This window comes from Mesoplodon bidens (genome assembly GCF_964165515.1).
Source record: "Mesoplodon bidens genome assembly, chromosome: 20".
In the NCBI taxonomy this organism is placed as follows: domain Eukaryota; kingdom Metazoa; phylum Chordata; class Mammalia; order Artiodactyla; family Ziphiidae; genus Mesoplodon; species Mesoplodon bidens.
Window position 1 is genome coordinate 29,784,573 of NC_138181.1, and position 11,054 is coordinate 29,795,626.

General features: G+C 43.3%; 1 long non-coding RNA gene across 1 annotated transcript; it reads right to left on the minus strand.

Moving 5' to 3' along the window:
* Positions 1–1,270: 1,270 nt before the first annotated feature.
* On the minus strand, positions 1,271–5,455 carry LOC308608243. Its single transcript, XR_014014115.1, has 3 exons — positions 5,353–5,455; positions 2,401–2,473; positions 1,271–1,294 (listed from the first exon to the last, which is right to left on the minus strand). It is a non-coding gene; the product is annotated as an uncharacterized lncRNA (long non-coding RNA).
* Positions 5,456–11,054: the final 5,599 nt, after the last annotated feature.

The following is an 11,054-nucleotide window of genomic DNA, read 5'->3' on the forward strand; positions in this document are numbered from 1 at the left end:
GTGCATATTGAAATAGAATAATATTATTTAGTAAGCTCAAAAGAATATTTTCAGCATACAATAGTGGGAAATGATTGACATAATCTGAAAGTGACACAATAAATTTAAGAGAAGTAATTTTGAAAACACTAATGAATTTGAGATCTATCGTTCTTTTACTCTCTTCCTATTCTTCCCTGCTCCATCTCTCTGCTGATACCCTTTTTGTCTGTTTTCATTTAACACACTGCTTCTTGCCCAGGTCACCGTTTGACTGCTCTCGTATCTAGAAGGTCCATCGGACCAACCTGTTCCTCCATCTTCTATGTTACCCTCTCATTTTCTCCCTCCCTGACTCACTGTCTCCCTGGTTCTCCCTTTGTCTCTCTTCCCCCTTCTCCGCCCTTCACCTCCACATTCACAAGGATGGAATAAAGATGCCACCTGTGCAAGAAGAGTTCACATCAGGAATGTAAACACACCCTGGCAGGCACCGCCAGTGAGATGGGATCTGGGACAGAGGACGCGGGTGTCACAGGACAGGGCCAGTCACCTTTCCTAGCCAGGGCTCAGGGGTGCCAACTAAAAATCGGCACATGTCATCTGCCTCTATAAGGACTAAGTCACAGACCGCTACACCTGCTCACCTTCAACACCCCCTGCAAGGAGATCAGGATGGAGATGAGGAAGGAGGCACTCTGTGTTCTGGGCAAAACTGGCAGAACAGGTCTTCAGAGAGCTGTTCTGCTTCTCGTGATGAGCAGCAAGCCTCTGCCAGAAGGTGTGCTTGACTGCACATGCTGCCTTCACTGCAATCCTTTATAACACTGACCTTCCCCTACTTCTCTGGAGTGGTTTCTCGGAGCTATCTGAAGTGCTGTCTCCCGGACTATTGTCCTAATTTTGCCCCAAATAACACAGCTCACAACTCTCACCTTGTGCATTTTTTTTCAGTCGACAGGGGCTTCCCAGAGGCAGTGACCGCGAAGGGGAGACCTGTGGAGGTACAGGGCCCAGCTCCATGAAGACAAGGACGAGGAGGTTAGTCCTCTCCCGAGGACTGAGGTCTGCAGAATCCCAGGGCCAGGGAGGGCGTGGCATCCTGGGGCTAGGTTGAGGGCCAGGATGGATGATGGGAGGCAAAGGGTGAGAGTCCACGTCCTGAGTGGGGACCTGGCACAGTACGAGGCAGGAGACGGTAAAGAGACCAAATGCAGAAAGGTCGGCAGGGACCTTGGGGTGCTTTTAAGCAGAAAAGGAAATGACCCAAACTCTGCTGCCTGGCCTCCGGGCGTTTCAGGATGAGGCATTCTCCCTGAGGGCGGGACAAGGGGGTTCAGTGCCTGTGACAACTGCAGGGACCCACAGACCCAGGGGTTAGACACTTCAGACACGCCCTCTTGTCATAGGAGCCAAGCACTATACTTCTGCCTCTACAAACTGTCCATTCCCCCAACCCGCCTGCCAAGTCAGAGCTTCTGTGTTCATGTTTACATGCAGTGGGTGTCTGAGTGACGACAGTGTCTCCCCACCACACCTCTGAGACTCTGTTTCCTTATGTGGGAATTAAGTCCAATGAAAGCTGAAGGGTAAAGGGAAGTGTCAGTGCTTTGAAGTACAATGTAATTGGTTTTCTTTACTGTTACTAGAATTAACATTTTTTCCAGGTATTCCTTTGCAAAGCCCCCTCATTAAAGAACTACTCCTTTGAGGGGAGAGATTCAGCCATATCTAACACATCTTGGTGAGAGTTGTCAGATGGCCTGAAAAAGAGGTGGGCTCTCTAAAACATAATGCAGTGCACATAAGGGAACCTATTTCCACATTCCTGGGGTGGCGGGGGAACTTTCCTCCTCAAGGTACCCCTGGTCCTAGTACATGTGACCATCAAGTGACCTGAGGCTACTCACATGTTAGGGACCCTCAGCTTGAGATGTTTGCTGTGAGTTAAAGTACAGAACCTTGGTGAAACCATATGAACCTTGGTTCATATGTTTGGTTTAGGCAGATACAATGAGGGAGATTCCAATTCCCCTTCATGGGGACATGAGCACATTAGGGGAGTTAGTGAATAGGGTGTTTCCCAGTGTTGAAAATGTTTGCAAGGCTTTTGTCCTACTGAGATTCTGCTGAGATCATCAGGATGCTCATGCAGCAACTCTTGTCTCATTTTTTTCATGATGAATTGTATGTTTACTTTAATATTCTAACAATGCCATGTTGGAAGTGAAGAAAACACAGCCATCCAGGAGTGGAAAGTGGGGAATGAAGAACATAAACACAATGGGTGTTGGCTGATAACCTTCACATCCAGCCTCAGATACACACTTTAGAGGTCCCAGAGCTCCCATCATAGGGAATCACAAGTCATTTCCAAAGACAGACCTTCATGAACGGGGCAACACAGAAATACCCACATACCCCATATTGCTGTGGTTCTCCACCACCACATCTGTCCAGGGACCTCTGAGAAAGGATCAGAATGTCCAGCTCTCTGTGAGGGAAGTTCACAGTCAATATTTGAAGTTGGCTCCTTCATACTCAATCAGGAGCCCGTTCCTTCTACTATTCCTGGAGGAAGACTGAGTTTTCCAGATGAAGGAAAGAACGGTAGATGGCTTTTGAGTCATCTTAAGTGTCATAATTCCAAAAAGCATGTACTGGGTTCTGAGTCTCTCCTGTTGTGGATGTTAGGCCACTATTTCTCATAAGACGCCTTCCTGTCAGAATGAGTACTGAGGACTAAGGGCAGCTGGGGGCATGGGGATCAACAGGCCCTGAGAGCCGGGTCTTTAGTAACTGCACCTTTACTCAAGGTCCCTCCAGTGCCCACTCCTGTGCACAGGGTACCAACTTGCCTCCACAGAACCAGACACTACCCCAGAGACAGGCTCCCCACAGAACCTGTCTGACTGCGGTTCCTGCTCGACAGGCTACACACGTGGGAAGGATCTCCAATTAGCACTCTCCCCTCGCAGGTTCAGTATCTGCAGCAGCAACCTGGTTCTTTCACTGACTCTAGACTCTAGACCCCTGGACCAGTGACAAGGTCTCAGAACACAGCAGAATTTGTAGCACAGTATCATTCTTCCACCAACTCTGAAATTTCCCCTAGATGTCCTTGCTTGCCTTCCACCCCCCACCATTTCCACTTCTTCCTTCCTTGCATGCGATGAATATTACTAACCGCCAAGATGTTGAGGATTAAATTACATAATGTATTGAGGTCCCCAGCACAGTGCCTTGTACACATTGGAGCCTAACAAACCTGAGAGCACACAGGAGATGCTCAGTAAAGCTTGTTTTAGTGAATTGATGCATGTTGTTTCTCAAATACTGTCTTGCTCAGACACTGCTGATTTCTCTATTCTTCTCTCAATTTGATAAGCGTCAACAAATAATATAATTTGGGGGAGGGGGAGGTAATGGGTGATATTGCTGGAACCAAATCTATTTGTGCTTAGAAATGATGTTGTGTCCCAGCATTTCCATTTTTAAGTTAAAAATAAAATTTGGGGGGCTTCCCTGGTGGCGCAGTGGTCAAGAATCCGCCTGCCAATGCAGGGGACACGGGTTCAAGCCCAGGTCCGGGAAGATCCCACATGCCACAGAGCAACCAAGCCCGTGTGCCAGAACTACTGAACCTGCGCACTAGAGCCCACGAGCCACAACTGCTGAGCCCGCGTGCCACAACTACGTAAGCCCGCGCACCTAGAGCCCATGCTCCGCAACAAGAGAAGCCACCGCAATGAGAAGCCGGCACCGCAACAAAGAGTAGCCCCAGCTCTCAGCAACTAGAGAAAGCCCTCTTGCAGCGACGAAGACCCAACACAGCCAAAAATAAATAAATAAATAAATAAATAAATAAATTTATAAAATAAAATTTCATCGGTCCCTCCCAAACATCCTGAATCATAATTTCCTAATGTTGAACCCCTGATCTCCAAGAGATTTCCATGTATATTACAGCTTAAAAAGCAATATTTACTTAAATAATTCTCAGCACTGCTTTCCCATTGGGAAACCTTAGATAATTGTAAGAAATACCATCACTCCAGAAATTATTTCAGTTGTTCTGAGGATGAGCCTAGCATCAATACTATTTTAACAAAACCTTCATGACCCCTTTATTTGCAGATCAAAGAACATTTATTAACCCTCAGGTGATTCAAATATCAGGTTGCTATCTATATTAGATCTTAAAATTCTTTGACTCTTGTGGTCATCGGAGGATTCCAGAAAGGAGAAGTTTTTCTGTGCTTCTCTAGACTTTCAATTGCCAGAAATTAAGACCCACGACACTCTGTATCTGTTGTTGTTGTTTCAAAATTCATGACACAGTGATGAGGCAGGAGTACCGCTATCACCACTGCTGGAAATGAAGCTGCAAAAAGGTTGTCTTAGGCTGCTCTGAGCCCCTGACTCTAAGCTAAATCCCCAAGGGTGTCCCAGAAAAGGTGGTGCTAGAATAGAAAGCAGGAAGACAGCAACACACTAGCAGGAACAAACATAAAATTTTCTCAACACACCAGCAGGAACAAACGTAAAATTTTCTAAGTCCTCCAGGAAGCCCTGCAAGGTTCGTATAGGCACGTGTTACCCTCTGCTGGCCTGGGCACATTGAAAATGGGATCTACCAACAGCCCCTCTGAGATATGAAAACCAAGATGTCAGACCTCAAAGGAGCTGATCAGAGCAGAAGGTAGAAGGGCACCCAGATGGCAAGGGCTGACACTGTGCTGGACATGTAAGGTATGTTGTAGGTGAGGCTTCTTGCTGGGTACGGATCTGGTTCCTGTCTTTGTAGGGGTTGGCCTAACTCCAGTGTCCAGGGATGGGCAAACCCTGGACCAGGGCCTCTTTTCCTCTCTCTGGTAGTTCTCTTCTCCTAAGTGTCTCACAAGTTGCCAAGTTTTCCCATGCTCTCCTCAGGTTGGTTTTCTTTTCCCTCCTGATATTTGTCTTTGCCTTGCAGAGCAAGTTTCCTAGCACAAACCTAGAACTAAGACTTCAAACTACCCAATGGGCCCAATGTCATTATCTTGTTATTCAGTTAGAGATGTCTGTATTTTATCTCCTTAGGTGTATTATTATTATACTTCCTCATATTAATGTCATAAGGCTAATAATCACTATAGTTATTTATTATTATTAAGTTTCTTATTCTGGATTTTCGTGTGTGGTTTTAGCTACACAGCATTGACTAGTGATTCTCTACTTAAGAAAGATGTCTGATTTTCAGATGATGATTGCCAAGGGGTCTCGAACAGACACACATTCACGGTCTCCCATGCTCCTTGCCATACCACTTGGTATCCTTTCAATAAGCAAAACTCTTGTTTTTCAATTCCAGCTCCAGAAGCAGGGACAAACCTGTGAGTAGGTGAGTTCCAGATGAGGATTCCATTGATCTTAGTGAGGCCCTGCTCACTTTACAACAGCTCTTCAGGGACCAGGAATCTCTTTTCTCAGCTCTTCAGGGACCAGGAATCTCTTTTTCCATCTGAAGAGACCCAGGGAAGTATTCCTTGACCTGCTAGAGAAATCACAAAGATTTGTAAGTCAACTCAGGGATGCAGAAACCATTCTTATCTTCCTGAAAACGTTGTAGAAGGATTCTCAACCTGACAGAGCATTGTCAGAATTTTCTGTCACCTCAGGAGGTCCAAAGTACCATTGCTGAAAACTGAGGAGCACAGAGGATGAGCCACACCTGCCAGAGCCTCTGCAAATATTCTAAGTCCTCTTCGGTGCCCAGAAAAGCCAGGGGCTGAAATGGAAGGCAGGGAGAGTGCAACACACCAGAATGATCAATTGAAGAAATTTATAAGTTCTATGTGGCTACAAGGAACCTCTAGTGCCTGCTCGTGTCACACCTTGCCAGCTGGGAGCTCCAATAGTAACATCCTCCAACAGCCCCAGAATGATATATATGAACACAGATGTCTGGACCTCAAGGGGCCTGGGTTGATCAGATGGTAGAAAGAAAGCTAGGCACTGAGAACTGAGATAACACTGGGGGCTTAATATATGTTACTGGTGGGGCTACTGTATCCTGGCTGTAAATCTGGAGTCAAGCTTTGTCAGCCCATTGACCTGAATCCTGATATCTGATGGGAATACTTTTCTTTAAAGTATTTATTTATTTATATATTTGGCTGTGCTGGGTCTTAGTTGCGGCATGCGGGATCTTTTAGTTGCAGCATGCAGGATCTTTAGTTGCGGCATGCAGACACCTAGTTGCAGCATGTGGGATCTAGTTCCCTGACCAGGGATTGAACCCGTGCCCCCTGCATTGGGAGTGTGGAGTTTTAGCCCCTGGACCACCAGGGAAGTCCCTCTGGTGGGAATCCTATGACTGGCAGGCTCCAGACCTGCATCCTCCACCTCTGCTGGGGAGATCCCTCTTCCCAGGGTTGGTACAGGAGATCCCTCATTGGCCCATATTCCCCTCTTTTGGTTTTTACTTCCCTCCTGTTCTCATCCATGACTTTCAAAACACATTTTATTGTGCAGACCTAGGGTTCAAACTCCAAAATATTCCATGAGGTCCAATAACAGTATCTGGTCACTTAGGTAGGAGAGTCTGTATTCTATTCTACAATCTCCCTAGGTTTCTAATTATTATCATTTTTATAGTTACTACTTTTATTGTAATTAGGATAATCATCATTATCAATGTTGTTACTCATTATGATTTTTATTATTATGGTTTTTTATTATGCATTATTTTTGTGGTGGTAGTTATACAGCACTGAGCAGAATTTCTCTTTTCACCTAGGTGTCAGGTTGACTGAAGATAAGGGAAGGTCCCTCAACATACCTACACATTCACAGTTCTCCCAGGTTCCTGCAGTAGCCTTTTTTTTTTAAGTGAAAGCACTTTCATCAGTTTTTTTTTAAATAGTATTTTTTAAATTTATTTTTGGTTGCATTGGGTCTTCATTGCTATGCATGGGCTCTCTCTAGTTGCGCTGAGCAGGGGCTACTCTTCATCACGGTACACGGGCCTCTCATTGCGGTGGCTTCTCTTGTTGCAGAGCAGGGGCTCCAGGTGCACGGGCTTCAGTGGTTGTGGCACGTGGGCTCAGTAGTTGTGGCTCACGGGCTCCAGAGCGCAGGCTCAGCAGTTGTAGCGCACAGGCTTAGTTGTTTCACGACATGTGGGATCTTCCTGGACCAGGGATTGAACACATGTCCCCTGAATTGGCAGGTGGACTCCCAACCACTGTGCCAGCAGAGAATTCCCCCTGCAGTAGCCCTTGAGACCTGTTTGTTAGATGAGCCTTTTGAAATATTAGAAGTCTCCTTCCAGAGGCAAACCCTGCCTGGGCATCTGGAAAATTTTACAAGTCTAACCCTTAATTCATTACACTGAAAGTGTTTTGTACATAGTGTGGAATCTCACATCTACAATTGTATCTCTTCAAGTAAAAGTTTCTTCCAGGCATATTACACTGAATATGTTCTCCAGCACTAATTTTCTGTTATTACCCTAGCATGCACTCCTCCTGATAAAGAGTTTCGTGTCTAATTTCCCATTTTAGGGAAATTAGAATATTATTCATAGTGAGTTTTGTGCACCCCACAACTAGAAATCAGCTTAAATCTCTTCCACCTTGATTATAAATATAGGGCTCCACCAAGTGGAGTTCAAGGATATGAACTTTAAGGATAAATTATAAATGAAGGTATTTCCATAATGAATATAGTCATAGAATTTCTCCCGTGTAGCGTTCTGATTAGTTTCAGTTTAGAGCTGTGGCTGAAGACTCTTCCACATTCATAACATTTACAGAGTGAGTTCTCTCATGTCTTCTAAAGCAAGAGCTTGTAACAAAGGCTTTCTCACACAAATGACATCCAAATGATTTTTCTCCAGTATGAGTTCTCTCATATTCTCTAAGACAACAGCTTTGAATAAAGACTTTCCCACAGAGATGGCATCCAAATGGCTTCTCTCTAGAGTGAGTTCTCTCATGTCGCCTAAGGCAAGTGCTCTGAACAAAGGCTTTCCCACATAGATGACATTCATATGGTTTCTCTCCAGTATGAATTCTATATCTATTTAAAGATGAAGAATGACTGAAGGCCCTTCCACACTGATTACAGACATATGGATTCTCTCCTGTGTGAGTTATTTTGTGGAAATGAGATGAGAGTTTTGGCTAAAGTGTTTCCCACATTCATTACATTTAAAAGGTTTCTCTCCAGCATGAATTAAGACATCTTGGGTCAGTGTGCATCTGTGAGTGAAAACTTCATTGGTCCTTTTTTCTTACAATGACCCCAATCCCTTCGTGGGAGACCCACTCTCATGACCTCATCTAAACCTAATTACCTCCTATAAGCCCCACCTCCAAATACCATTATATTGGGGATTAGGGCTTCAACATATGAATTTGCTTGGGGGAGGGTGGGGGAGGGGGACACAGAAGTTCAGTCGATAATAGTAAATAAACCAAAATCAGCAGGGTTTTTATGAGGATTAATTAAGCAAATATGTTTAAATCTCTTAAGCAGAAAGTAATGTTTAATACAATTTTTGTTTTCCTTATTTTCTGAACTTTAGGTACAAGGAGGTGTGTTAAATCTACTTTTTTGTGATATGTTATTTTTCCATGAAACACATTTAATTTTGGTGAAAATTTCAAGTTCACCAATACTTTCAAATATTGGGTTGGCCAAAAAGTTTGTTTGGGTTTTTCCATAATGGACCACAGCTCTTTCTTTCTACCATGTCAAGACACAGTGAGAAGGCAGCCTTCTGCAAACCAAGAACAGGTCCATCACCAGGATGAAACCTTGACCTTGTACTTTTCAGCCTCCAGAACTACGAGAAATAAATGTGTGTTGTTTAAGCTACCAAGTCTGTGGTATTTTGTTATAGCAGCCCGGGATGACCAAGACATTTACCTATCTAACAAATGACATGAACATGGTTTCAGAAAGCTCGAGACACATCTGTTAGATGGGAATAACATGCATGGTGCCAGCAAGATAAATGTATTGGGTTATCGTTGGTGATTTTAGTAAGTCAAAGCATGAGGAAATATAAGGAAATGGTAACAACACTTTCAGCTTTCAGTTTGGTTGGGAAGGAACAGCAGAGCAGAAACTAGAGAGAAGATAGGTTCAGATGAAGATTTTGTTTCAAAGTGGAAGACTTTTAATAGTTTCATATTGAGTAGAGAGATCAAGGAGAATAGGACATATGTCTGGTAAAGTAGATTTAATATAGCAGCAATAGCATAAAGTTCCTAAGATAGCAAGAAAGACAAGGACTTAATTGGAGAAATTGGAATGTCCCAGGGTAGAGAGGACACTTCAATATACAGGAGAGCAGTAGTAATGGATGGGTATGAACGCAGGGATAACTGTAGTCTTCCGGGCAGTCATCTGAGGTATGACTTACAGTTTCTCAAACGATCTAATTCATCAGTGTAGTAGGTGGCAATCCCTTCTGTGGAGACTAGTAAAAGTGAGTGTGTGTGTGTGTGTGTGTGTGTGTGCGCGCATCTGAGTGTGTGTGTGATAAGGTTTGAAGTGCTTATGGAGCTGGAAGGATACTTTTGTTGGCAGGATTTCCAGATATATATGAAAGTTTCTGGGAGTTGGCTGTATTTAAACCAGTATCTATATCCTAGTCATGTGTTTGTCAGATGCAGCCAGTAGTAGAAGTTCCAACAGACATAAGAATTGTTTGTTTTGGAAAATTATATTTAAAACCTAAATAAATTACTATTAAATTATTAACTGCGTTAGTATATGAAGTATACCTTAAAGTATAAGTTACTAGATGATACTTTATATTTTGTTGAGGACGGCATAGAAAAGCCTGTCTGAGGAAGAATTATCTAAAAATTACCAGATTGGTGGAGAGTAGGAATTAGCCTGGAAACCGGTGCTGGGTAATAGAGGAGGGAGACAGAGAACGTTCTCCATAGAAGGAACAACCCTTATTGATAAGTTGGTTAGACTGATGATTATCGGGAAGAGGAAGAAGTCCGTGCCATGCATGCTCCAAGGCTGCTTTTCTGATGCCTGAGTCCTACCCCCATAGATACATATTTTGGTGAGGTTGACATAAGGCTTAACACTCTCCAGATAATGTTAATGTGCAGCAAAGTTTGAGGACCATTGGAGGTGGTGGGCAAAAACAATGTATCACTCATACAATCTTTTAGGTGCTGTTCAAAGATTCACCCACAAAAACAGCCCATGTACAAATAAAAATTCACATGATTATGTTGAAATAGTGTATAAACTCGAGGAGAGTAGTTTAGGAATAATCTCCATTAAAATAAACACTGCTTACATAGGACTATATTTCCTCCTGAAAAAAGGGACTGATTCTGTAGTGAGGTAGTTTTTCTAAGGAATCCCTGGAAACTCTTCTTTAAATAGTAATAATGACAATGAAAACATAAACTGAAGAAATTATTCTTCAGTGCAATGTCACTTCTTTTAACTTCTGAGCTTTCATTAGATCTAATCCCCAGCCAAGGAAACAGAGACTCAGAGATGTGGTGTAAAGACTGGTTTACTCATAAGGTACCCATCTCATGGACTCAGCTTCTCCTAGAGAGATATGTATCCCATATGGACCCAAGAGGAATCACTAGTCGATATGGAGACTCCCAAGCACATATTATGTATAAACCTAAATGCAGAAGACTTGGTGGAGAAGGTGATTGGGAGGTTGGATGAGTTACACATGCAGATATATATCACTTGACTCTTTTGTAAGCCTCATCCTAACTTGACATAAAACATTGAGAAATAGAAAACAAAGGGATTAAGGTATCTCACATTTTTTAAATTAAAAACTTTCAGATAGCTCTGTGATATAGAAAAAGAAAAATGTGAAATTACAATATATTTAGAAATTAATGATAAGCATTCACGCTTGTCTCAAAGGTCTTGCATTCATAAATCACCTCAAGATGAGTGAAACTGAACAAGCGAAATGTAAGGAGAAAAGAATTTACATCTACACACGCAGTACACTTTATTCTTGTAAAGCAATGCCTCAGCCCCTCAGCCTCGCAGCCCAGGTCCTGGCCCCATGAAGT